The following is a 26,375-nucleotide window of genomic DNA, read 5'->3' on the forward strand; positions in this document are numbered from 1 at the left end:
CACTTTCTTTTGTTAGATTAGCAAGCATTGTTTTAATCTTCACACTATTGTCTGGAATATACGTACAACAGTGTCGTGCACCAAGCATTTTGCAAACGCCGCCATCCTTTGCTAAAAGAATGTCTAAAGCAAGCCTATTTTGAAGAGTCATAGCTCTTTCCGCTGCAAGTTCAGCATCTATCAGGATTATAGCACCTGAAAACTTTGTCAACATGTTATCCACTATAGTAGACAATTTTCTTATTTTGATGGAATTCAACACAACTCCTAATGAAGGAATCATGGCTCCAAATATATCTCCCACCACAGCAGCTGCGGTCTCTCTTTTCTGGATACGATGGGATCCAGATGTCTTTTGAATCATCGATAGGTCATCCAGTTGATAAACCTTTGGGAACACTATACCCAAATAACATCTTCCCCACCAACCCTTTGGAAGACGATAATAGGCATTATACCCACAAATGTAATATACACCTGGAATGACAGGGTCAAGTCCGTTCATCATGAATGTCCATTTTGGCCTTAAAGATAAACGTATGTTTACACTCACTCGCTCCTACGAAAATATTGTCATAATAGGATTCACCTCGATATATACAAAATTTCCCTACATGCCAAGCATCTAAAGCTATTCTCCCTTGTGTCTTTATTGCGGCAAAATCATAATTGTCTACTGAAGTCCTCTTATGTAATTCTTTTTCTAATTTCGCATTCATTTGTGCCCTTCTATCATCTGTGCGATCTAAAAAGCTTATTTCTACTGCAGAGAGTGAGCAGGTAAGGTTTTCCCTATGAGCGTGAGCCGTTTCAAAAGGTTACATTGGCTCGAAAAATTCCCTCATTATTTTAGCATCCCAATCTGGCTTAGCTGCGCTATTATAGGAACATATGCAAAGGTAACATCATAATTTGAGTAAAAATACTGTATGTTAGTTTGACTATAAAACCTAGACATTACTATACTACATGTAATCCCGTATGTAAGAGGCATGTGGTGATAAGTCACCCCTTCCTTTACCGATGTCGGTATCTGTGTACACACATAACAATCTTTCGCATCCATAGTCTCAACATATTCTGTTAGCAAGCGATAGAAAACATTATATGAAAGCTCTTTCTTATCATGCAAGTGTCTCTCATCTAATTCTAGTCTTTTCAGTGCAGTTAGTTCAGTGACAGTAACAGGAGCAAAAGTAGAAGCATCAATTCTCTCATCCTCATCCTTTCCATGCATTGTAAGCACTATTGCCATTATTATTAGTACACATGCAATTATCAAGCCTATACACGCATATTTACAATATTTCTTTCTACTATTTTGCGTCATGATCTGTATAGAATCAGAGAGCTAGAAGCACCTGTAAAGAAACTATTTAGCAATTCAGTTACAAAGCTGAGCGAGCGCAATGTTCACACCGTCTCCTCCAGGAGGCCAGTCACTTATCGGTTAGCAGCATTTGTCTCAATTCGGCAATAACTCAGTCTTTTATCAGTTCAGCAAGTGTCTCATCCGGTTTAGCAATGTCTCAACTGGTTGTTTGTATCACGTTATATTGTAGCAAGCAATGTCATTTATCACCCTTTCAATCAACAGAGTCCATAAAACTTTTCTTTTCTATTGGTATCTCTTCTTCTTCGTTCTCGAGGCTAAGAGATACAAATTCGTCAGTCCAATCGTCATGAACTACATATGCCCATTCAGGACCGGAATACCTTCTGTTCGGTATCCTTTTCCTTTTCAATTTTGCTTCTCTTTTCGACTCTGCTTCGCTGGTACTTTCCTCTCTGACCAAGTCTTTTCCTTCAGTTGAGGATGGTACCACGACAGTCACTTCCTTTCTTTTCTCTTTCACTTTTGGCCTTTCTCTGTCGTTCAAACTTTCTTTAGTCCTTTGTTTTATTGGTGATATACTTAGTCTCCTCTTTGCACCGTGTCCATTCGATGGACCTGCAATCTTTTCTGGGAAAACTTGAACTGTTTCGTTCTGTTCTGCCTTGTCCCCTCCTTCTGGGGAATCAATCACGTTCTCCTTTTCTTTTTCTCTATCGTCTGCTTCTGGGAAAGCCCTCCTCTGATCAGGCTCTCCTGCTTTGTCACCTCTTTCGAGCCCTTCGTCACCGTTACTTTCTTCACATTCTTTATCACTTTCAGCTGCTTCAGGCTCTTTGTCACCTTCAGCTGCTTCAGGCTCTTTGCTACCCTCAGCTGCTTCGTCGCTGTCTGAACTTTCTCCTTGGTCTCCCCCAAGCGAGTTGGTCTCTTCGTCCTCAGAGAATATCTCTCTCTCTTCCGTTTCTGCCTGTTCGCTTTCAGTTTTATTTTGCTCTGTCTCAGCGCTCAGCACTGTTTTATCAGGCACTGGTAGTTTCAGCGCTTCAACTTCCTCATCTGTGGGACACAACACTTTCTTTGTGTGACTGGCGTGAATCCAGTTGGGAACCCCCGCACACTTCACAGCGGTAGTGGTCGTCAGGATCACTTGGAAAGGGCCTTTCCAACGGGGTTCCAGACACGACTTCCTCACGTGCTTCTTTACCACGACCCAGTCACCTGCTTTCAGTGCGTGTCCTGGACCTTGGATCGGTGGCAAGGTGGTTGCTTCCACCTGGTGAGAGAAAGAGCGAACCACGTCAGCCAGACCCTTGCAGTAGTCTAACACCATATCATCCGTAATATTCAAAAGCGCGTTTGCGGGAACTGCAGGAAGTCTCATAGCCCTGCCCATGAGAATTTCGTGCGGAGACAATCCAGTCTTTCTATCAGGGGTGTTTCTCATTGACATTAGCACCAAGGGCAATGCGTCAGGCCATTTCAAATTTGTCGATGCACATATTTTCGCCATTCTTGATTTCAGTGTACCATTCATTTGCTCCACCAGTCCTGAGGCTTCAGGGCGATAGCTACAATGCAGTTTTTGCTCAATGTTCAGCGCTGCGCAAAGTAACTTTATCACCTCGTTATTGAAGTGACTTCCCCTATCTGATTCTAAAGAGATCGGGAATCCGAAACGTGGTATTAACTCCCTCAACAATAGCTTTGCAACTGTAAGGCTGTCATTTCTACGTGTGGGGTATGCCTCAATCCAGTGACTAAAAATGCACACAATCACCAACACATACTTCAGACCTCGATGCACAGGCATCTCAATGAAGTCCATTTGCATTCGACTAAACGGGCCGCTGGCCCTGCCAATGTGGCTCGCGTTCACAACTGTTCCCTTCCCTGGGTTCATCTGCTGGCAAGTGACACATCGATGGCAAACTGCTTCTGCAGCTTGACGAAATCTGGGGTTAAACCAATCAGTTTTGAACAATCTTATCATGGCATCTCTCCCTAGGTGAGCTTGCCCATGATAGAACCGCGCAAGCTGCGATAAGAGACTATCTGGCAAAACAAATTTTCCCTCATTTGAAACCCATAACTCGTCTGGTCTCTTTATACATTGTGATTTAATCCAGGAATCTCTTTCATCCTCCCTGACGTTATTCTGTAATGCTTTTAATTCATCTATTGTATCTACGACCTTCAAGGCAAATGCTTCAGCTGGTTCGAGTTCTGGTTCACTTATTGAATTCCATTCATCTCTTAGTAATATACAGTTTAAGGCACAAAATCTTGCGACTTGATCTGCATATGCATTTCCCAGAGAAACATAATCCTGTCCTTTTGTATGAGCACTACACTTTACCACTGCAACTTCGGCTGGCATTTGAATGGCGTGTAACAATTCCCTTATCCTTTCCCCATGTTTCACTGGGGATCCTGAAGAAGTCAGGAAACCTCTCTGTGACCATAGTTGTCCAAAATCATGCACAATCCCAAACCCGTACTGACTATCGGTGTAAATGGTGACTTTCATCAATGCAGACAGTTGACATGCTCTTGTGAGGGCTACAAGTTCTGCTACTTGTGCAGAATAGACTCCTTGAAGCCACCCCGCTTCCAAGACACCTGTTACAGTACATACAGCATATCCTGCTTTCAAAATTCCCATCCCATCTCTTAGACATGAACCATCAACGAAAACAATTTGGTCATTTTCATCAAGCTTAGTATCCTTAATGTCAGGTCGAGGTTTTGTGCAAAATTCAGTCACCTGAAGGCAGTCATGCTCGACGTCTTCAGTGCCCTCAATTTCAGCATTTTCACCGGGAAGCAAGGTTGCTGGATTCAACGTAGTGCACCTTTTCAGCTGCACATTCGGTGAGCCCAGAATTATCGTTTCATACCTTGTGAGTCTTGCTCCAGTCATGTGTTGCGTTCGGGAGCGGGTCAAAAGTATCTCAACTGAGTGAGGGACCATGACTGTTACTGGGTGTCCCATCACTATTCCTTCACTCTGAGTGAGGCTGATACCAACTGCTGCTACGGCGCGCAAACACCCTGGAAGTGCTGCTGCGACCGGATCCAAAGTAGCTGAAAAATACGCTACTGGTCTGTTTATGCCACCATGGGCTTGAGTCAAGACAGACAAAGAACATGCATCAGGTTCATGACAAAACAATGTGAAAGGCTTTGTGTAGTCAGGCATACCTAAAGCTGGAGCCCTGCACATGCATTCTTTCAACTCAATGAAAGCATCCATCTCGTCTCCTTTCAGCTCAATTTCATCCAATGCGTCCTTCTGGGTCAATTTCAGTAAAGGCTTTGCTAGAGTCGAGAAGTTGGGAATCCACTGGCGACAATAGCCCACCATTCCCAAAAACTTCCTCACCTCCCTCCTTGTCTTTGGTGGACTCATTTGAAGTACACTTGTTATTCTTTCCTTCATTATTCTCCGTGACCCTTTCTCTATCTGGTGACCCAAGTATTTCACTTTCTTCTGACAGAACTGCAATTTGGAAGGAGACACCTTATGTCCATTCCTTCCCAAATGGTTCAACAGAGCAATGGTATCGGCTGTGCAGCCACTTTCTGTCTTTGATGCAATCAGTAAGTCATCGATGTACTGTACTAGGGTTGACTCGAATGGCAATTCTAATGCTTCCAAGTCTTTCTTTAGAATCGGATTGAATATTGACGGTGACTCAGAAAACCCTTGAGGAATTCAACACCAACTGTACACTCTGTCTAAGAATTTGAAACAAAAGAGAAATTGGCTGTCCTCATGAAGAGGCACCGAAAAGAATGCTTGTGACAAGTCGATGACTGAGAACCACTCGGCATCGCAAGGGACCTGGAACATTATCACAGCTGGATTCGGTACTACAGGGCAGCATTTGACTATGATGTCATTTATTTTCCTCAAGTCCTGCACGAGTCGGACCTTTCCACTCGGCTTTATTAGTCCCATGATTGGTGAATTACATGGACTGCTTAACACTTCTTTCAGTACTCCCTGTTTTACAAACTCGTCAATGAGTTGGGCAACTTTCATGAGGGTGTCTTGTGCCATGTGGTATTGTGGGGTCTGGGGAAATGTTGCATTGGGCTTTACAGTCACTTTCACTGGTTCCACTCCTCTCATCAATCCCACCTCTTTCCCTGTCATATCCCACACTTCCTTTCCGACTGTTTCCTGTAATTCAGCTGGAATATCTTCTTCAGTTATCATCGGGAACAGACAAATCAGAGGATAATCTTCATCGACAGTTTCCATCTCATCCCCCTCTACACTGTCCTCTTCTTCCCCATCACTGCTCGTCTGTATTTTTATTCCTTCGTTCGAACACATAATCGAACAACCCAATTTACACAATAGGTCTCTCCCTAACAGTGCTATCGGGCTTGAGTCACATACCACAAATTGGTGTAACCCTTGATAGTTACCAATGCTGACTGGTACCGGATCTGTAATTGGGTTTGTCAGGTGCCTGTTTGCTACTCCCACCACTTGAACTGTTCTCCCTTAGAGTGGCAAATTTGGTACCTCAATGCTCTTAACAGTTGAACGTGTGGCTCCAGTGTCAACCAAGAATGAGACACGATGACCCATTACTCTTCCCTCCACGTACGGACCCTTTTGATCAACTTCCAAGGATGCTGCAAGCACACAATCTCCCTCCTCTCCTGAACTATCACTCTCCCATACATTGTTTATTCCACTCTCACTGTGTAGTGGGAACTGTTGTACAGTGCCATTTGTACTCATTACCTGACCCGAGACCTGTGGAGGAACCATCACTTGCTGCTGACTCATTGGTGCCAAAGGTATTTGCATTTGCTGATTAGGTACCATGGGTAACTGCTGTTGCATTGGCTGCATTTGCGTCATCTGCATACGTGGCATCTGCATCTGCTGCGGCTGCATAGGTTGTAATCCCTGCAACTGATTTATGGTCTGAAAATTTGGGGTTGGACCTCTCATTTTCGGTCCCCTCATTGTCTGAAATGCATTGACATCATTGTTTTGCTGACCAACACCTGCACCTTCCTGCACCACCATCGGACACTCGCGTTTCCAATGACCGACAATTCCGCACATGTGACACGGCATCACCTTTTTCATTGCCTGCACACCATTCACAACAGTGTTCAAATCCGGACCATTATTCACAAAACCTCCTCTGCCTCTGCCTCTCGCCTGTGGCTGAAACGCCATATTTCCCTGCAACTGCGGCTGCGGTTGCGGTACCTGTTGTTGGAACCCTTGCAACCCTTGCAGACCTTGCAAACCTGTCTGCGGTGCCTTAAGCTGCATCATCATCACTTTCTCTTTCAACCTTTTCTGTTTCACTTCAATTTCATCGCTACAGTATTTCGCATAATTCAACACTTCATCAATAGGTTTCGACTGCCAACAAATCAAATGCGACTTTATCATCTGACTTATCTCTGGTCTCAGCCCTTCCACAAATCTAAACACAAAATGAAGCATGTCCTTCGCCTCTATTGTTTCCGTGCCACTGTAGTTCTTGAACGCCTTCAACAACCTCTCATAGTAGCTATGAATCGACTCTTTAGCCTCTTGGGCAGTTCGATCAATCTTTTGCCAATCCACATTTTTCGCGGCAACCTTCGTCTTCAAATGCTCAATCACCTTATAGTACAAGCTCATCACCATAGGTGATGGTGCACCCGTATCCCTGTCTCTCTCCGGTTCACTTGTCGGCCAACCTACAGCTCTTTTGCAATCCTCCCACAAATCTGCCGGAACCACAATTTCAAAGAGGGTGTTCAGGTCTTCCCAAAGACATTTTGCAAGCTTCACAAACCTGTCAGTCTGTTGATACCATTCAATCGGTTTCTCTCTCAGTTTGGGAAAATCATCCGTAAAAGACTGAATGTCGCTTCTGTGCCATGGTACATGTATTAATTTTCCCCCTGCTGTCTCCCTCATTGGTAACATGGTTACTGCCTCGCTACTCTGTGGTCTTTTCTCATTGTGCTCTGTAGCACTGTCCCTCCTCTTTTCCTTTCTCTTTACCCACCTGCTTTCCCACTTGTCTAAACACCTCCACACTTGTGCACTCTGCAGCAATTCTCTAAGGTGCGCCTTCATGCCTGCTGACCTCATGTGTTCAAAGTCTGTGGTCCCAAAATCCAATCTGTAGCTCCTGCTCAAGTGTTTTGTCTTGTCTATATCAACCCCGTTTTTGTCAGCTATTTCTTGCAAGCTTCTATGTACCTTGTTCACTTCCTTCGTAATCCTGGGACATAGATACCTCAGCTCTTCTTCCGAGTAGGACTCTAACCTATTCACACCCATAGTTCCTTCCACCAATTCTTGTGCTTCCATGTTCAACCTGACCCTATTCAGATAATCTTCTTCCTTCCCACTGGCTGAGCTTTGTGTGGAATTCAGACTGTTGAACCACTGTGACAGCTGTTGCGCATTCAACCCCATCAGTGTAGCATTCACATCGACTGCCATTGATGGTTGCGGCAACTTTTCAGTGTTCGATGTTAGAGGTATTATCAGTGGGGGACTCGACCTCACCAGCGTTGACTGAGCACATATGGGACTAAACTCCATCAAGGACCCAGATCCGGTTGGCTGAGTCGCTATCGGAGTTATCCCTGGAGTGTTTTCTATGCACCTCCTTTCTGTCCCACTCTGCAGCATTGATCCCTGACCGCTCATTCCTAAGTTAGGCTGACTGTACAAAGGTACCGGTGGACCTACAGTAATGGGTAGTGATATCGTGTCTGGGTTCTGTCCATTTCCCATGTTCTGAGACATGTTCATTCCCACACTATGGGTCATCATTGCCGGCATGCCCATCTGACTCCCCGTCATTTGAGCATGTGCTGTTCCCCCCTGCATCTGCTTTTGAGGCATCAAAAACTGGGTTGATTCAGCTTGTGCCAGTGTTGGGTTGTGACCATTCTGTCCTCCCATTGCGGCTGGATCTAGAATCATTCCCGTACTGTTGTCACTGCTGTAGTATCTTGGGATCTGCGGCTGATAATTTTCTGCTGGTTTCAGTATGGGCACATCTGGATATATTCTCCTAACCTGTGGTATCTGCGGGGTGAACAGTAAACTCGGGTCCTTAGATCCCGATGATGCTCCTGAACTCTGGGTTTCACTGTTCTGTACCGGTGCCGGAGGGGCAGAACTGGTACTTGGACCTTGTCCACTCTCCGCATAAGGTGGTGGACGGTCGTTCAGCAATTGCATTATTAACTCCTCATCCTCTAACTCCTCTTCTCTTCTCAACTTTTCCTCGTCCTCTCTATCCTTGGAACACCTCCTGTTTGTCTTACAGGTAGCTTTCTTACCTGTCTCCTCTTCTTCCTTAGTAATTGCGGGAAACAATTTTATCCCCTGCAATACATCTGACCTCCACACCTTCTGTGCATTATCCCACCTAGCGTCCGCTAGTGTCTTTTCTACCTTTCTTATCCTGGTCTCGAACTTATTTTGCTGTTGCTGTCTAGCCATTAGTTCCCAAATTGCTAGAGCCTCAAACTGGGCTGGCCTTGGAGGCACCTTCATGTCGTACATCGCGAATCTCAAATTCTCTAGGATCCTTATATTGAATGTCCCATGGATCGGGAATGCTACGCTCCCATGTTTCTCTGTCAACTTGTGCCATTGCTTTAGCCACAGACACGGAGCTACCCCCTTTTCCTCCATTACAATGTAAGCTGGTGTGCCCTCGGGCGGCGTCTCCTCTCCTACGCTCGCTTTAATGTAAGACTCCCCCTTCATCGCACTCCTAAATGCTTTAAAAAATTTCATTTTCTCGTCTTTTATTTCACAAAGTTTGTAATCAATAGGTGACTTTAATTCCCGGAATACTCTTCGCTTGCCTTTCCCCTTCCAATCGAGCCCCACGGACTGCGTCCAATCCGTGCGCGGCCCTTCTCTGCAACCAACCTATCCCAGCGCGGCTCCTAGTGACGTCACACTCACACACACTGCGGCTGACAAAGCCTCGCGGCTAGTCCTCCTTCACTCAGCTCTTTTCGTAACAACTTCTTGCATGTATCGCGAGCTACCAAAAATATAAAACAGATCTGTTGGTTTACTACAGGAAGGGTAACACAACCGCTTCAGGACCTTAGGGATTTTTCACTAGCCTCGGCAGTTATTCCATCTTTCTCGGTCCCCACTTTCGCAAGCAAATCTGACCCGCAGACCTACTCTCAACTTGTCAATGATCTATTCTAGTGCACTTAGAATTTTGTCAAAGCCCGAAGTCGAAGTTTCTTTCACTCCCTTAACACACGTACCGACTCGTTGACCACGCCCGATCAACCTACTAAACCGCCCAGACCACAACATAAAACAACATACTCTGGAGTCTCTTGACCTCGCAGGGCCCGTCTCAACAACAACAACCACGTGGACCTTTTTATGCACGAAGCGCCACATGCACATGAAGTTCGACGACTTCCCTACTCTCACACTCGGAGTCGCACCTCCGCTATTTCTATGAAGTTCGACGACTTCCCTACTTCTACACTCGGAGTCGCACCTCCGCTATTCTCTAAAATCCTCGCAACCTTCTCACACAATCTGCGGCAATAAGCTGTGCAAGCGCAAAACCCTAACTTCACTCATACCATCACTAGTACCGCCAACGCTGATCTCACACCTCCATTCTCTTCATTCGCAAGCTCCAAGATCCCGGGAAAGTCGCGGTGGACTTAGCCCATCATCATTCTGTCAATCTGTTTTATCCAAGAAAAATCTAATTCAACTTCTCGAGTGGTGTCTCAAAGGGCGTAACCGTTAATTCAACACCATGTACTTTAAAAGTACGGGGTCCCAAAAGGCGAAACCGTCCTCTGCTACCATCTACTGATAGAGCGTTCCGTACTAGTAATTTACCGGTACTTTGGAAGCTCTTTAGGCCGATGAATCTTTTGGCTAAGTGGGACCCTCTCCACCCTTAATCAGTCAATTTACTCGAACCAATAATCAATAACGAACATAAGCAATACCCTGATCAACATAACATTTAACAATTAATCCAGAATACATTTTCGGCGAACCCTGACCTTTCAGTCAGGAATAACCACACCAATTTATTCAAAGTTAGTGAATTTATTTCCCTATATTAACAAAGCTAGCACAATATAGATGTGTCTCAACACCAAGTGGTAAACATATATGAACATTAATAGCTGTCCGTAACGGCGAAACAGGTGCAATCTATGCAGCATTTGAATAACAAGGCATTCGATGATAGCAATGCAAATCACTAAAACTATAATCTGTAATGGGCTAATTGCATACATTTAGTCAGCGTAACAAGGTCTCAAATTGCATCGTGTGACAAAAGGAATCCTCATCTAACCTCAAATTAGCATTGGCATGTGGGACTTCATGCAAAAACAATTTAGCAACATTAATTTAGAAAACTCCTAACTAGGGCTCTTATCAAAATCATCAGTTGGTTACCTAAAAGAAACACAATGCAATTGTACAATTTCCTTTCATATTTACCAATTTCAATCAGCATTCAAGGAAGTCTTCGTCTCACAGGTACCGTTTCTCGATCAGCATGGGACGGGGCAAAGGGGCAGGGGTGGACGGGGCAATTGCCTCTCGGCGGCAAGGTAAAACTACTACTTCATGCAAAGGGATCAAAGTTAAAGTCTCTAGGGTAAGAATCACTTAAGTCTCTTTCTCTCGATTAGAGAAAGCATCAAAGTCTCTCAAAATGGCGTTGCAGCAAAGTGGGCCATAATAGCTGCAATGTCCTGCAAAATGGCGGTTATCGGGCTGGTAATGGCTACTAAAGGCTGTAATGGCTACTTTCTTCTCGTGCACCTGGTTTAAATAGACAACAGTTCAAATCCAGTAGGGTCTTCCATTGGAGGGTTCATAGGTTAGCTTCAAATTGTCCAATCAAAAACAACAGTTCTCAAGCTTTTACTTAAGCATACATTATCCTTGGAGACGAGTACGCAAGTTGCAACATTTTATACCAATTAACTCACTTTCAGAGCTTCCATTGTCCGCACCTGCAGATTGACCTTGGAGTAAAGAGAGAAGTATGCCAGGCTGGCACGAAACCTTAAGATAAGCATGTGAACGATCTCAGTGGAAAAGTACAGCTTCAAGCAAAAATACACGTTTAATAGCACATTGGAAAAATACGAGCATCTAAATCGTGAGACCAGGCAACTAGGCCGAAGCCTGCACTAAAGTAATGCTAAGCTAAAACATTTCAAACAAGCAAATCATAGCACACGTTTACGATTATGTCGGATTAGTGCAATTCTAATACACCACGTTATATAAAGCACGCTTATAAATGTTGGCAAACTACTCTGAGGGCACATTTTGTCCCCGTACAATCTTTATTAGTTCGGTTAAAGTCACACATGATTATTGCAGCACTACGTTTATGCACTAATAAATGTAAAACCTTCATTTCTGCTTCATCAAGGGTGTCTGCGTTGGCTCATGGCAGCAATTTGTGCGCCAGACATTGCAAAAAGGACTGGAATGCGCCATGTCTTTAGCTACGGCGCTTTCCCTCACTTTTGTTTTGACGCATGTCAGCGCAGCAGGAAGGCTTGCAGCACTGCCCTGCGCCAAAACGTTGTAAATGACGCCCTTCCTCACCTCAAGGAGAGTAAAATGTCTTCTTCTTTCATGTTGGGAATTGGTGTGAGGAACTGCTGACATTCACGAGCACGTTTCCAGACAGTTATAGACTGTCTTCGTGTCCTTGGTTAAGGCAACATCGCCATCTACTGGTTTGTTTGGGAATATTTTCTTTTTCCAGATTGGCAACAGTGATTGGCATGCTCACAAATATGGTAGTTGTGGCAGTTCAACAGCGACTTGCAGGCATCCAAATCAATGGTGTTTTGATTTCAGTGATTTGCACACCTTAAAACTATGGTGCAGATTGCTATTTTGGCCATTTACTATATTTTCAGTGACCTGCCCGCTTAAATGCCGCACCATTGTATCAAATTGATCCTGAGGCCTTGTGAGCATCTTCCCATTCTAAATTGATATCAGACAATCAAGAATATCGTACATGTAACTGGGGGCCTGAGGTGCTGAGCTTTGGCCTGGGAGTTCCTACGACCTCTCTGCTTAAGTGACGGTCTAAGTGTCAGACCTACACATTCTGCGGATACTAGATTCTCTCAGAAGATTGATACAACATAATACAGGCTCTGACAGCAATGGCCCTTGTGCTTGGGTAGCCACTCCATTTGCTATTGCATCTGACCTGTCAAGACCTTCACGGCATTCGGATCCCTAGCAGAATTCTTAATTTACTCTGAATGATTACCATCATGGGTAAGGTCAACAGAAAATAGGAAGCTTTGGAGCCTGGCTCCTCCCAGGGGTTGGGCTCTCAAGAGTTGGTCAAGACATCCCCAGATGAGGAGACCCAGAGCAGAGCGTGCTCAGGTCCTACTCTAGATACAGTCCTGCAGGCTATTGCTTCCTCTAGAGAGACACTTGATCTAAAAATTGACTCCATAGTGGCAAACATGGATCTGTTGCGAGATGATCAGAGGGGGCTGGCTGAGCAAGTCACCTCGATTGAACGTGCTATAAATGACCTTGCACCTGAAATGACTACAGTGCAAAACAGGCTGCCTACAATGGAAACATTTTTTAAACTTTAGAAGCCAGAGCTGAAGAAGCAGAAAACAGAGCACGTTGGAATAATATTAGAATTATCGGGCTTCCGAATCGTTTTGAGCGCACTGCTACCAACATTATTTCTGACTGATTTGGATGGGGAGTCATTTGGTCCTCGGGGTGGGGAGTTGGTTTGGTTGTATTTGTTTATGGGATTTTTACTGAGTTACTCCTGCATGCTTCTCCTGGATATTATTGACAGAAAGTAGGGCCCCTGTCATGCAGGCTAGAATGGTCTCTCTACTAGATGCCCCTATATTGCTACCTCCATGAGGTACAACTTCATCTCCTGAAACATCCAGGGCCTTAATAGTATATCCAAAAGATACAACATGTATTCCTATCTTAAGTGATGGGTATTCACAAAGCCCTGCATCAGGAAACCCATCTTACTAGGTCTGTAGGATTGGCTCTCCACAAGAGGGGGCAGGGCCAGGTGTGTTCCACGCTTATTTAGCTTTGGTTTGAGTAAGACCAGGAGGAGCATTTAAGAAAACAACTGAACTTGTAGATCTGGAGGATAGATACATGGTCATGTCTGAGAGGTTGGCGGAATGCAACCTTGCTACTGTCGGAATCTATACTCCCAATACAGACCAGGGGAGGATTCTTGTTAATCTATCTAGGTCCTTGGCACCTTACCTGACTCAGACCATATTATTGGGTGAGGATTTTAACTTTCAGATCTCTGTACTCGTTGTTCACATCTGCCTCTGAGAGATTCCCCAGTAGCTCGCATTTTCTCTGCATGGGAACTGCAGATGGACAGGTTGAATTTTGGAGGAGACTTCACCCTGTGGCACTAGACTACTCATTTTATTCAGTCTTACATGAACTTCATGTTCGGCTTGACATCTTTTTATGCACCCTCACTATCAATGGTGCAGTTTATGAAATAGAACATTTGTGTCCAACTGTTTCAGATCATAACCCAGTGTTAGTCTCTTTGATTTGGGAGCATGAGCGACCTCTCACTGTGGTTTGGCGATTGCAGGTGGAGGCACTGGATGACCTGGTCTTTAAAAATAATATCGGGGAGGCCATAAGTCCTTATTTTCCTGACAGTGCAGGTACTGCTACATTCTCTTTGATGGAGTGGGATGCTTTTAAAACAGGGATCAGAGGTCGCTGTATTACAGAAGTGGTTGGAGTGCATAGAACACTGGTAGGGGAGGTAGAGGCTCAAGAAATAGTGTTTCGGAATCTTGAGCAACAAAGACCAGATAATCCTGCAGTTAAGTATCCATTGCTTGGGGCAAAGGAGGTACTGCCAGCTTAAGTTGAGAGGCTCAGCTGTTTAGATTACAGGGAATATCTGACTTGTGCTTATGCAGATCTTTTAGCGTGGCTTATTGTTATGCTTGTAATGACACATCAAGAATCAGTTTCCTTGAGGTATTTATTTGAGCATACAGTCACAACCTCAGAGTCAAAGCAACTGTCACAACTGTTATAATAGTGGAACCGTTGTGACAGTTGAATGTTCTAAGCCAACATGGGGGTAGGGGAAACAGGAAAGAACCAAGTGAACATATAAAGTGATATTAGTTCTAGTTCATTGTTGTCTGATTTAAATATAATAATTATAGTTGTAAATATACTAGAATAACATATGAGTGTAATCACAACACATCTTCCTATATACATTCACTGGAAACAGTATTTATGCCAAATAGGTGTGTGGTGTTGTAGTGACCCCTGGACCAACTCTGGTTACATTCACTGGAAAATGTTGATTAGAAAACATATTCTTTATGCCAAACAGGTGTGTGGTATTATTGTGACCTGTGGGCCAACTCTGGTTGATCATGAGGAATAATCAGGAATGATATCCTTTTCTATATTAATGCTGTTGCAAGTGGTAATTCTGTCCATGCTCCACACTCTTCCATCCTCTAACATCACCACATTAGTATCGACTTTAGTCACTCTCAGGGGTCTTGAAAACTTGCTGTTTCCTTTTTTCCCTGAATCAGGGGCTCTGACCACCACCCAATCTCCCACTTTCCATTTTCCACTTTTCACACCATGTTTGATGTCATATCTTTTTTATAAGCATTTTGATTACTCTTAATACTTTCGCACACACTGTCTTGGTGAACCTATTTGGTTTCGCCTCCTCCTATCCATTTGGGGAACAATTTAGTACCAGAAAGTTGCCTTTGAGCATTAAAAAAGGAGAAATTCCTGTAACAGAGTTGGGGGCTTTGTGATATGACCACAATAACTTCTTTATAGCAATGTCTGCAGGTGCGCACAACACACATGCTGATTGGATATATTCTTTTAAAATGTGATTTACCCTTTCCATCAGTCCACTAGCTTTGGGAAAATACAAGGCATTTCTAGGGTGCACAATGGATAATTTATTTAAAAAATCTTAAATTTTTTCCAAAGTGAATTGGACACCATTATCTGTTACAATAGAACTATTTATGATGCACTACCCCCACCTTGCGCCACATATACGTCATTATTCTTGACGTTAATGTGGCCCAACAAGGCCGAAATCCCCGTGCCGTATTTACAGAGTGGCGCATTGCACCACTCTGTAGCCCTATGCGCTATAGTATGCCAGTGACAGGCATAATATGTGCAAAGGGGGCGTGAGGAAATCTATGAGATTTCCTTGCGCCATTTATTACGGTACTTTTAACGCCTGCTCAAGAGCAGACATTAAAAGGCGGCTTCCATTCTTTAGAATGGGGCCCTATGTACTCTGCAGGAGTAGCGCCAATATTTTGGCGCTACTCCTGCAGAGTACATCAATAGCATCATGAGCGATGACACTATTGCCCCCTACCCTGTGCCATGGTGCACCATATTTTGAATACGGTGCACACATGGTGACGGTAGGGGGTGCCAAGGGGCGCAGGAAAAGTGGTGTTGCACTCGGTGCAGCACCACTTTCCATAAATCTGTCCCTAGGTATTCCTTCCGTCATAAAGGTATCAAATAAGAAATCAATCAAATCTTGAGTTGTAATGTGATTAACAACTTTAACAACAATCCAATGTGAGTAGTGATCCACCAAAACAAAAATGACATTTCCTGACCATATAGGACTGTTAAGGGGACCCATTATTAATAGTCCAAGCTTGTCCCACAGCTTAGATGGAACGCCTACCGAGGATAGAGGTGCTTTTCTTATGTTTTTACTTTTATTACTCATAGAGCAAGTAAGACACCCCTTACCCTTTCTTCTACCAATCCCTCCATTCCAGGGAACCAATACGTTGCTCTAACCTTGGACTTGATGATGCTCCCCAAGTGATCTTCATGTGTTAAATTCACTATTTTTCCCCACAGATCTTTGGGAGATACAGTTTTCCCATTTCACATAATCATGTCCTTATATGTGTAAACCCCATGTCTTATTTCCAAATAGTAAGAAATGTCATCTTGTAAATCATTGGGTTCAGGAGGCCAACCCTGCAGAATCTTTAATGCTATTAGGGTGATCAGAGAATTCAACCCACTCCTCCTGTGAAATACCAGGTCGACTTACAATTAAAAGTGGATCCTCCATAAGTACCTCCTTAACCTCCATATCACTTTTCCATGGTAACCGAGAAAGACAGTCAGCCATGGATTCTTTTTTCCTTGAACAAAGTCAGCCTTAAGATTATAGCCCTCCAGACCCAAAATCCATTTGGCTATGTGGAGAGTAGAATGTTCCCTCCCCTTGGTAGTAAAATTGTATGTAAGAAGTTTATGACCTGTCCTTAATGTAAAGGGTAGTCCCCATAGAAAGAATTTAAAATGAGAAATAGCCCAATGGGAGGCTAATACTTCCCTCTCTATTGTGGAGTAATTTGTTTCAGCATCTTTTAACATCCATGAAGCAAATGGCACAATCTTTTCTTTGCCATCCACCATTTGCACTAAGGAAGCTCCTAGCCCTCTTTTTTATGTGTGGTGTCGAAATTTCCTAATGAGGGTACTTCAACTATGGCTTGTTTAATACTCTCAAACGCTACCTTGCATGCATTATCTCACTCAAATCAAGTTAATTTTCTTAACAATTATCTCATTGTGTCACGACCGGAACACTTCTTACTGCTGTAATCTGCCAGTCTCTGGGCACCGCCAGGTTTCTTGCCTGTTCTGGATTGACCAAGGTAGGGGCGACCCTTTCCAGTAGCCACGGTGCTGCTGATAATAGAACACCAAGCAGACCATAACCTCCAGAAGGAGTCCCAGAGGAAAAAAACCAACTTAGGAAAAACCTCAGATCAAGGAACTCCTGAAAGAGATATAAAGAAAAGAAAAAAAATGAGGCAAAAAATTCTGGAACAAAAACTGCAGACAGGGAAAAGCAGGTGAAGTCCAAAATCACAGGATACAGGAGCACAACCGGAACAGAAGTGTTTGCAACACAAGGAGCAGAAGACCAAATGTGCTTATATACTGACAAAAAGGAATTGACATGCAGGAAGTAAAGAAGACACTATCTTGGATTGAGAAAGGCCACATTAAGTAAATGAAAAAATAGCCGTAGTATAAAAAGTAGGGAGCAAGGCAGGCAGGGAAGGAAACACAGACTCCTGGGAAAGAGAAAATATGGCCAAGAAGAACCAAAAAAGAAGAAAAACAGTAAGAAATAGGTAAGTAAAACTCGGGGGTAGGGGGTAAAAGGTGGACACAGTGTGAAACAGAGCCCAAAGGGAAAACCTCAGGTCGCGCTGCGGCCCAAAAAACAGGCCACAACCCAAAAAGCGCCCCGCGGCAGGAACGCCTGCCCAAAATGCAGAACGCTCATCTGTCTACGGTCCGCAAGTGGGCCGCCGACGGTCTTCGCGGCGTCACAGTATGTCCCCTTCCCGAAGCCCCTGGCTTGTCTGGAAAATGCTGAAAAAATGTGCGGACCAAGCATGGAGCATGGACTGAGGAAGCATCCTCCCAAGAACAATCACTAATGGGGTATCCTTTCCAGCGAATCAAGAATTGGAGACGATTCTGAAAAAGGTGAGAATCGCATATCTCTTGTACTTCATACTCAGGATGGCCATCAACCAAAAGAGGAGGACAATGGGCATTTCTTTTGTAGGGATCAAGAATAAAAGGTTTGAGTTGAGATACATGAAAAGCAGGATGAACCTTCTAAGACAATGGTAGACAAAGTCGAAATGAGACTGGGTTTAATACCTGCAGGATTCTAAAAGGGCCATAGTAACGGGGTTTGAACTTATTCTGGGACAAACGAAAAGGCAAAAACTTGGAAGAAAGCCCGACCTTGTTCCCAGGCTGGTAAGATGGTGCAGGACTACGCCGAGTATCAGCTACCTTATTCATGTAACGTTTTGTAGCTAAGAGATTGGTACATAGCAGGTCCTGAACCTGACAGAGATTTCGAATAACTGAGGTAACTGTGGAAACAGAGGAATCCTTATTAGTGACAGTAGGAAAAGCTGTAGGGTGGAAGCCATAAGTACAAAAGAACGGTGTGGACTTTGTTGCACTATGGACTGTATTACTTTAGGAAAATTCATCCAATGGTAGATATGAAGACCAATTACTTTGAGTTGCATTACAAAACAGCATAGATATTGTTGTAATCCTTGATTTAGGCGTTCCAGATGGAACCCAGACAATAGAGCCACCTCAATTTGTAAAAACGTACAAAATGTTCTCCAAAAACTGACACATATTGAGCTTCTCGATCGGAAATGATTACTTGAGGGAGGCCATGCAATTGAAATGTATCTCATAGAAAGACTTGACTCATTTCCTTAGTGGTGGGTAATTTCTTTAGGGCAGAAAAATGAGCCATCTTAGTAAAAGAGTCAACCGTTACCATTATCACCCGATAGCCTGCAGAAGATGGCAATGAACATATAAAATCTGTGGTCAACGTATGCCATGGAACGGATGGCACAGGCAAGGGCATCAATAAATCTGCTGGCTTAGTACGAGGTGTCTTAGTTTGAGCACATATTGGGCAAGATCTCACATATGTTTCAGCATCAGATTTCAACGTGGGCCACCAAAAGGAGAGGAGGAGCAGTTCCTGTGTGTTCCTACTTCCACAATGTCCAGCAATAGGGGAGTCGTGACACATTTGCAGGGCTTCAGTTTGCACCTTCTTAGTAGGCAAAAATAAGGTGTTTTTATGGTAGTAGTACGCCTGATGCTTCTGTAAGAGGGAACTTAAAGCGTTCCATTCTTCCATGGGTAAATTTTGATACTCTGCTTTCACACGGTCGAGAAAGTATTGAACAACTTCCACTATTCGACATGGCTCTATGATGTGTGGATAAGTAGATTTGTGCTCTACGGATATCGGCGGGATAGAGCATCTGCTACAACATTTTGGGATCCGGGTATTTATGTTACTACAAAATCATATTGGCTAAAAAAGAAAGCCCACCTGGCTTGCCGACTATTCCGGCATTGAAAACTGCGGAGGCATTGTAGATTGCGATGATCTGTTCTAACTTCAAACGTCTCCTCTGGACCCATTAGAAAATGTCTCCATTCCTTGCAGGCAGCTTTTAACGATAGTAATTCCCTCTCCAACACGGAATAGTTTCGTTCTGCATCTGACAAGACATGGGATAGGTAAAAGACAGGATGTTCAAGGCCATCATCGTCTTGTCTTTGTAGTAGCACGGCTCCAATAGCTCTATCTGACGCTTAAGTGACCACTATAAATTTCTTTGTAGTGTCAGGATGACATAATATCAGAGCTTGTATAAAGGAACGTTTTAGACTCTGAAAGGCTCTTTCTGCTTCTTCTGTCCAAATTAAACCCTTCTTTAGAATTTATTTTTTAATGGTCTGGATTATCTGACCTTGTTGTTCAGCAAAGTCCTTTATAAATTGTCTGTAGAAATTGTAAAAACCCTAGAAAGTACACTGTCTCCTTAACAGAAGCAGGAGAAGGCCAATCTAATAAAGCTTGTCTCTTTTCTGGGTCCATGGCGATGCCAACTTGGTTGATACGGAACCCAAGATATTGAACCTCGGTCTTGTTGAACTCACATTTTTCAGGCTTACAGTACAGATTGTTTTGTTGGAGTCTTTCCAGGACCTGAAGAACATGCTTAGTATGGTGTTCAGGACAACAAGAATATACCAGAATGTCATCTAGATAGATGACAACACTTTGGTTCAAAAGATCTAAGAAAACGGAATCCATAAATCTTTGGAATATGGAAGGTGCATTAGTCAGACCAAAAGTCATGACCCGGTATTCAAAATGACCTAATGGAGTACCAAAAGCGGTCTTCCATTCATCACCTTCCTTAATCCGTAAAAGATGATAGGCACTCCGCAGATCTAAGTTGGTGAATATCTTGGCTCCTTGGACTGCTTCCAAAATATCCTTAATAAGAGGTAGGGGATACCTATCTTTGATGGTAATTTTATTCAACTCTCCAAAGTTAATACAGGGGTGGAGATTTTTAGTCTTCTTAGGTGCAAAGAAAATAGAAGCCCCGGCAGGTGATGAAGCGGGAACAATCAATCCGCTTTGCATGTTTTCATCGATGTATTCCTCAAGTACTTTTCTTTCCTGCTCTGATAAGGGATACATTCTTCTGAATGGAACTACTCCCCCAGTTATCAAAGGAATACCACAGTCATAATCCTGATGAGGAAGCACAATGGGTTTTTGAGGTTTCTGGAACACGTCGGCGTATCCTTCATAGCATCTGGGTATTCCTTGAATCATAGTAATGGTATTGCTTTCTTCATTGGAAGAGAAAATGGACTCTTTCGGAGACCAATAGGAATCTGTTAAATAGCAATGTAATTGACAAAAGTGGGATGAGAGTGATATGGTCCGTGTTTCCCAATTTATATATGGATTATGTTGTGTTAACCAAGGAATACCCAGAATCATAGAATGGTTAAGAGAAGATATCAAGTCAAAGGCAACGTATTCCTTATGTCTTCCAAATTGCAGGCAAAGGATAGGAGTAGTATCCACCACTGGTCCAGAAGTTAAAGGAGAGCCAGCTACTGTTTGAAAATGTTCGGGGATCTCTTTAGGAACGCAAGGTATTCCTTTTTCCTAAACCCATTTCTCATCTAGGAACATCCCACTGGCTCCACAATCCAACAACGCGAATACTTCCTGGTTAGGGCCCTGTAGAATTACTGAAAATATAAAAATAGCTGTGGTATCTTCTCTGGAGGAGCAGATGGAAGGTATCTCAATGCCTCCCATCCCTTTCCTTCTCACAGGGGATGGGAGTTGGCGTTTCCCAATGGTCTGGTGGGACGGATTGGACACATTCGAATGAGATGACCTGCACTGCCACAATAAAGACACAAGCCTTTGCGCCGTCTGTTTTCTCGTTCTGCTTCAGATGGCGGTCCACAAGCCCATCATAACACATACAGAGAGTCAGGGAGAGAACAAATAGAACAGACCAGAAGTAAGCAACCCATACTTTCTCCCTGTATATAGAACCAGAAACACAAAAGAGTATGGGGTTCACTTATAATAAGGAGCTGCACACAGGGGAAGGTTCTCTGGTGCTCCTTAAACTCACTTGATGAGGAGATTGTGTTGAGTGCTGTGGAGGGTCGTATAGTGATGGTGGGGGGTGTTTTCTTTACGGACTAGGTGGTCTCACACACTATATAGTGTCATGCTTCATCGTTTGACCACCTAGCCCCACCCAGGTAGGACAATGCCACCTGGGCACACTCAACCTCACCTTTAAAAGAACAGGAGGAAGTGCGTACAATTTCACTGTCTGGAAAATGTGGGATCCAGCTGAACTAGGGTAAATATAAAAACACCTAGACAGTCACCTGTGTGAAAGTACACTTTTAATAGTGGTGTCTGCTGGTTTGATTAAGAACAAGGATGGGACACCTCTGTGAGAGTAAGAACTCACTGGGTCACCTATATAAAGGTAAATGGCCAACATGTTTCTGCCCTCTACAACGAGCCAAGGAAGGTCTAGGGGCATTCTTCAGGGCTTGGGATCCCTTAAAGTCATGCAATGCAAGGAAAACCTGCTCCGTTCAATGGGAGTGTGGGTGGAATGGTGTAAAACGTGAAATGGGGCCTACCTGAAACAAGGAACTACCTTGTGGAGGCCTGAGGGAAACAAAAGCAAAATTAAGGTTTGTGAAGCACAACACTACACAGCAAAACACATGCAAGGGTGACACAGCAAAGAAAAAGTCATGCAATGTATATGTGTATAACACATATCTGAAAGGGAAGGAAGAACATCTTACCCTATACCTAAAGGCTACTAACCCCAGGACTCCAGGAGGGGTAGTGTCCCCTTATAGTCACACACTAAGGATAAGGGAAAAAGTAGGAGAGGAAAGCAGTAAGTATAGGAATTACTATTCACAATGTAATAATGAGGCAAATGTCAGGCCAAGAGCAGCGCTCACTGGGGAGTGAGCCAGCAATAAACTATGCCAGGTAGTATTATTTATTGTCCCAAGAAAAAGAGAGAGAGCGGTCTCAACCAAAACTGTGGGCAACATGCTCAGAAATCACATATAAATCACAATCTTACACGGATTGAGCAGCCGGTTAGAGTAAAGTAAAATAGGTGAATAAATAAAATTAATAATAATAAGTAAATAAATAAAATGACCCCCGCGGCGGAGGGTAAGCCGCCGGCTTGGAAAACACAAAATGAAAAGATCTTATCTGCACGAAGTTGGTGGCCTCCGGGTATGGAAGGAAGAATCTTCACTCACAGCATCAAAGGAGGCGCTCGCTGTGCGCCTAATCCGTCCCCTCACTGGACCGCTTGAGGTAAATGGTCCAGTGGGGCTGCGGTATTAAAAGAGCAGGAAACAAATGTGAAATTGAGGGCGGCGTGCAGGTTGTGCATTCTCCGCCGCCGGCCCAGACTGGATTCAGGGACCCGGCGCGAGGCTGGCCGCGCGTCATTCAGCGTGCTTGGGTTACGCTACGCCGCGACGCGCACAGGTGGCTGGGAAATGTAGCTCCCAGCCCCTGAGGGGAAAAAACTCGAGGTTGACCATCTCGCGAGTGGTGAGATGGGAACAAGAGAAAGGGAAGGGGGGGAGGGAAAAGGGGGGAAACCAAAGGGTGGGGGGAAGCAGCTAGTTGTTTGAAACGGGTTATGTAAGTCAGGACATCCTGATTCCCATGGTGTATCTCACATAATGCCTCTTCTGCAGCGGCTTCCAGTCCAGGTCGTTTGAACATCTTGAAGAAAATCGGAATAGTTGGATAATAAAGAGTCCTTGGCAGCTACCAAAGAGGTTGCCCAGGCTAAGGCTGGGACAGACAGAGAACTAAATAACCAACCTTGGTCTTATCTTGGGTAAACTGAGAAATTCCTTTAACTTGTTAGGATCTCCAGAATAACGTGGTGTTGAGGTAGAGATGGTAGGTACATCAATGGATCGAGACACCAGATCTCCTCTCAGAGCAGTATTTTCGGCATGCAGTTGTTCTAATTCCTGTGCTTGTTGCTGTACGGTATGAAGCATAGACTGTGCAGTTTCCACAACATCTTCAGGTGGTCCTTCCATGGTTCCAGAGCAACGCAGAAACGTTTGGCGTTGCAATCTTACACAATCTGAACACTTCTTTCTGCCTTAATCTGCCAGTCTCGGGAAACCACCAGGTTTCTTGCTTGTTCTGGATTGACCAAGTTAGGGGCGACCCTTTCCAGTAGCCACGGTGCTGCTGATAATAGAACACCAAGCAGGCCGTAACCTCCAGAAGGAGTCCCAGAGGAAAAAAAAACAACTTGGGAAAAATCTAGGATCAAGGAACTCCTGAAAAAGATATAAAGAAAAGAAACAAAATGAGGCAAAAAAGTCTGGAACAAAAACTGCAGACAGAGAAAAGCAGGTGAAGTCCAAAATCACAGTTTACAGGAGCGAGGAGCACAACCGGAACGGAAGTGTTTGCAACGCAAGGAAGAGAAGACCAACTTTGCTTATATACTGACAAACAGGAAGTGATAGGCAGGAATTAATGAAGACACCATCTTGGATTGGGAAAAGCCACATTAAGTAAATGGAAAAATAGCCGTAGTATAAATAGTAGGGAGCAAGGCATGCAGGGAAGGAAACACAGACTCCTGGGAAAGAGAAAATATGAACAAGAAGAAACAAAAAAGAAAAAGAGAAAAAAGAAGAAAAACAGTAAGAAACAGGTAAGTGAAACTAGGGGGGTAAAAGGTGGGCACAGCGTGAAACAGAGCCCAAAGGGAAAGCTTCAGGTCGGACTGTGGCCCAAAAAACAAGTTGCTACCCAAAAAGCGGCATGCGGCAGGGACAGCCGCCCAAAACGCGGACTGCTGATCTGACTGCGGTCTGCAAGTGGGACGCTGCCGCTCTTTGCGGCGTCACACATTGGCGTAGTGTGATCAGAAATGTTTTTTTTTACAAATTTGGCCATATACTATACTAGTCCCATGAAGGACTTCTTTTCATCTTTAGATGTGGGGAAAAGGTGCCTCTTTGACTGCCACCACAAGGTTAAGCTTAGGTTTAATCCCCTCTTTGGAAATATGATGTCCTAAGTAATTTGCAGACTCTACACAGAACTTACTTTTATTCAGCTTAATAGTTAGACCAGTATCCTTAAGAGTCATGAGAACATTTTTAGTGTGACATTGTGATATTCCCCATAGATCAATAAATCATCCTTATAGTAAAGAACATTTTCTGTGTCTTTCAAAAGTTGAGGTATCACTCTCTGAAATACTGCAGATGCCAGACCAAATGGCATCCTGTATAATCTAAAAGCTCCAAATGATGTGATAAATGATGTAAGAGATTTTGATTCTGGGTGAAGTTCAATTGGGTGATATGCTGATGAAAGGTCACTCACACTGAAAAAACATGTGTTTCCTATTATAGTAATCAAATAATTGATTTTAGGTTGAGGGAATCTGTCTAACAATATGTTTTTGTTTAAATCTCTTAGGTCCACACATAAACATATACCTATTCCTCCTGACTTCTGGGAAATTACAATTGGAGCTAGCCAAAGAGAGCTTTCCATTGGCTCTATAACACCTTGCCTTGTTAATTTGTCTAATTTTGCTTTGAATGGTTCACACATTAAATTAGGAATGGGCCTTCATTTATGCACCACAGGTATAGCATCATCCTTTATCACAATTTTGTGTTGAACATTTTCAAGATGACCTTATTTATCTGTGATACCCTCTGTAAATTCACTAGAAATTCTGCCACTGTGGTCCACATGTTCAATAGCCATTACAGGTTCACTACTATTAGGGTCTAACTTGATGTCTAAATCCATTTGATGTTTCCAACCCAGCAAATTAGAACATATTTTAGCAACGAAAATCTTTCCTTGAGTATTGCAGTCTGTAAAAGCAATGCTCATATTTAACATTCCTAACATCCTGGTCTGAGATCTTGATTGTATGCACCAGGTTTAACATCTGCCTTTAAAAGCATGTAACCTTTATTTCCCAGTTTATTTTTCAAACATTTTATGATCAATTATAGTATAAGGCAAACATGAGTCTGTATATACCGTCACTTCTAGAATCTCACAAGTAGGATAATCACTACCAGCTTATATACAATTAGATGTAACCTGAAAAATAAATGTATTAGTACTTGTAGCTGCCTTTTCAACCACACAGACTTGTTTATTTTCCATTTCTCCATTTCTGTAAGTACGTGCGTAGTGACTCCTTTTATTACATTTCCTACAAATACTAGACCGTGCAGGACAAAAAAGGATGTTTGCTAAATGGTTGTAGTTACAGCAGCGGTAACATTTACTACTTTCCTTGTCTTTGCTACCATCATCCTTTTTTTCAATTGTGCCTCTTGACATTTCTTGTTAGACTGCTTATTCCCTTCTTGACAATTAATATTATCCTTAACAGCATGTACCGTTTCAGACACAATGCTTTGATTAATTTATTTCATACATTCTGCGGTGTGCTGTATGTTCCTAGCTAAATCAATAGCTTCCTTCCAATCAGGGTTGTGAGCCGATAACTTTTCCTGTACTCGGGGATTGTTGGTGCACCTCACCAGCTGGTCCCTAATGAGTGAATCACACAAAGAACCAAACTCACATAAACTGGCTAATACTCTCAGACATGCTGTATAACTAGTGATTTTTTCATCATTGCCTTGAATTCTATAAAATAATTTGTGCCTTTCTAGCACAATATTTACGTTTTTCCCCAAATGCTCTTTCAGTTTGCAAAATGTCATCAAATATACATCTTCCTGGTGATCATCATCATTCTCACTTACAGATGGAGGAGGTACAAGATTTTCATACACTCTTCTGTCTTGCACCCCCAGACCGTGAAGTAGAATTTGCTGTTTTCTTAATGCAGAGAATTTCTCCCCCAATGGCAATCTAATAAGATTGAAATAATTGTTCCCACTCCT

The sequence above is a fragment of the Pleurodeles waltl genome, chromosome 1_1 (genome assembly GCF_031143425.1).
Source record: "Pleurodeles waltl isolate 20211129_DDA chromosome 1_1, aPleWal1.hap1.20221129, whole genome shotgun sequence".
NCBI lineage: Eukaryota > Metazoa > Chordata > Amphibia > Caudata > Salamandridae > Pleurodeles > Pleurodeles waltl.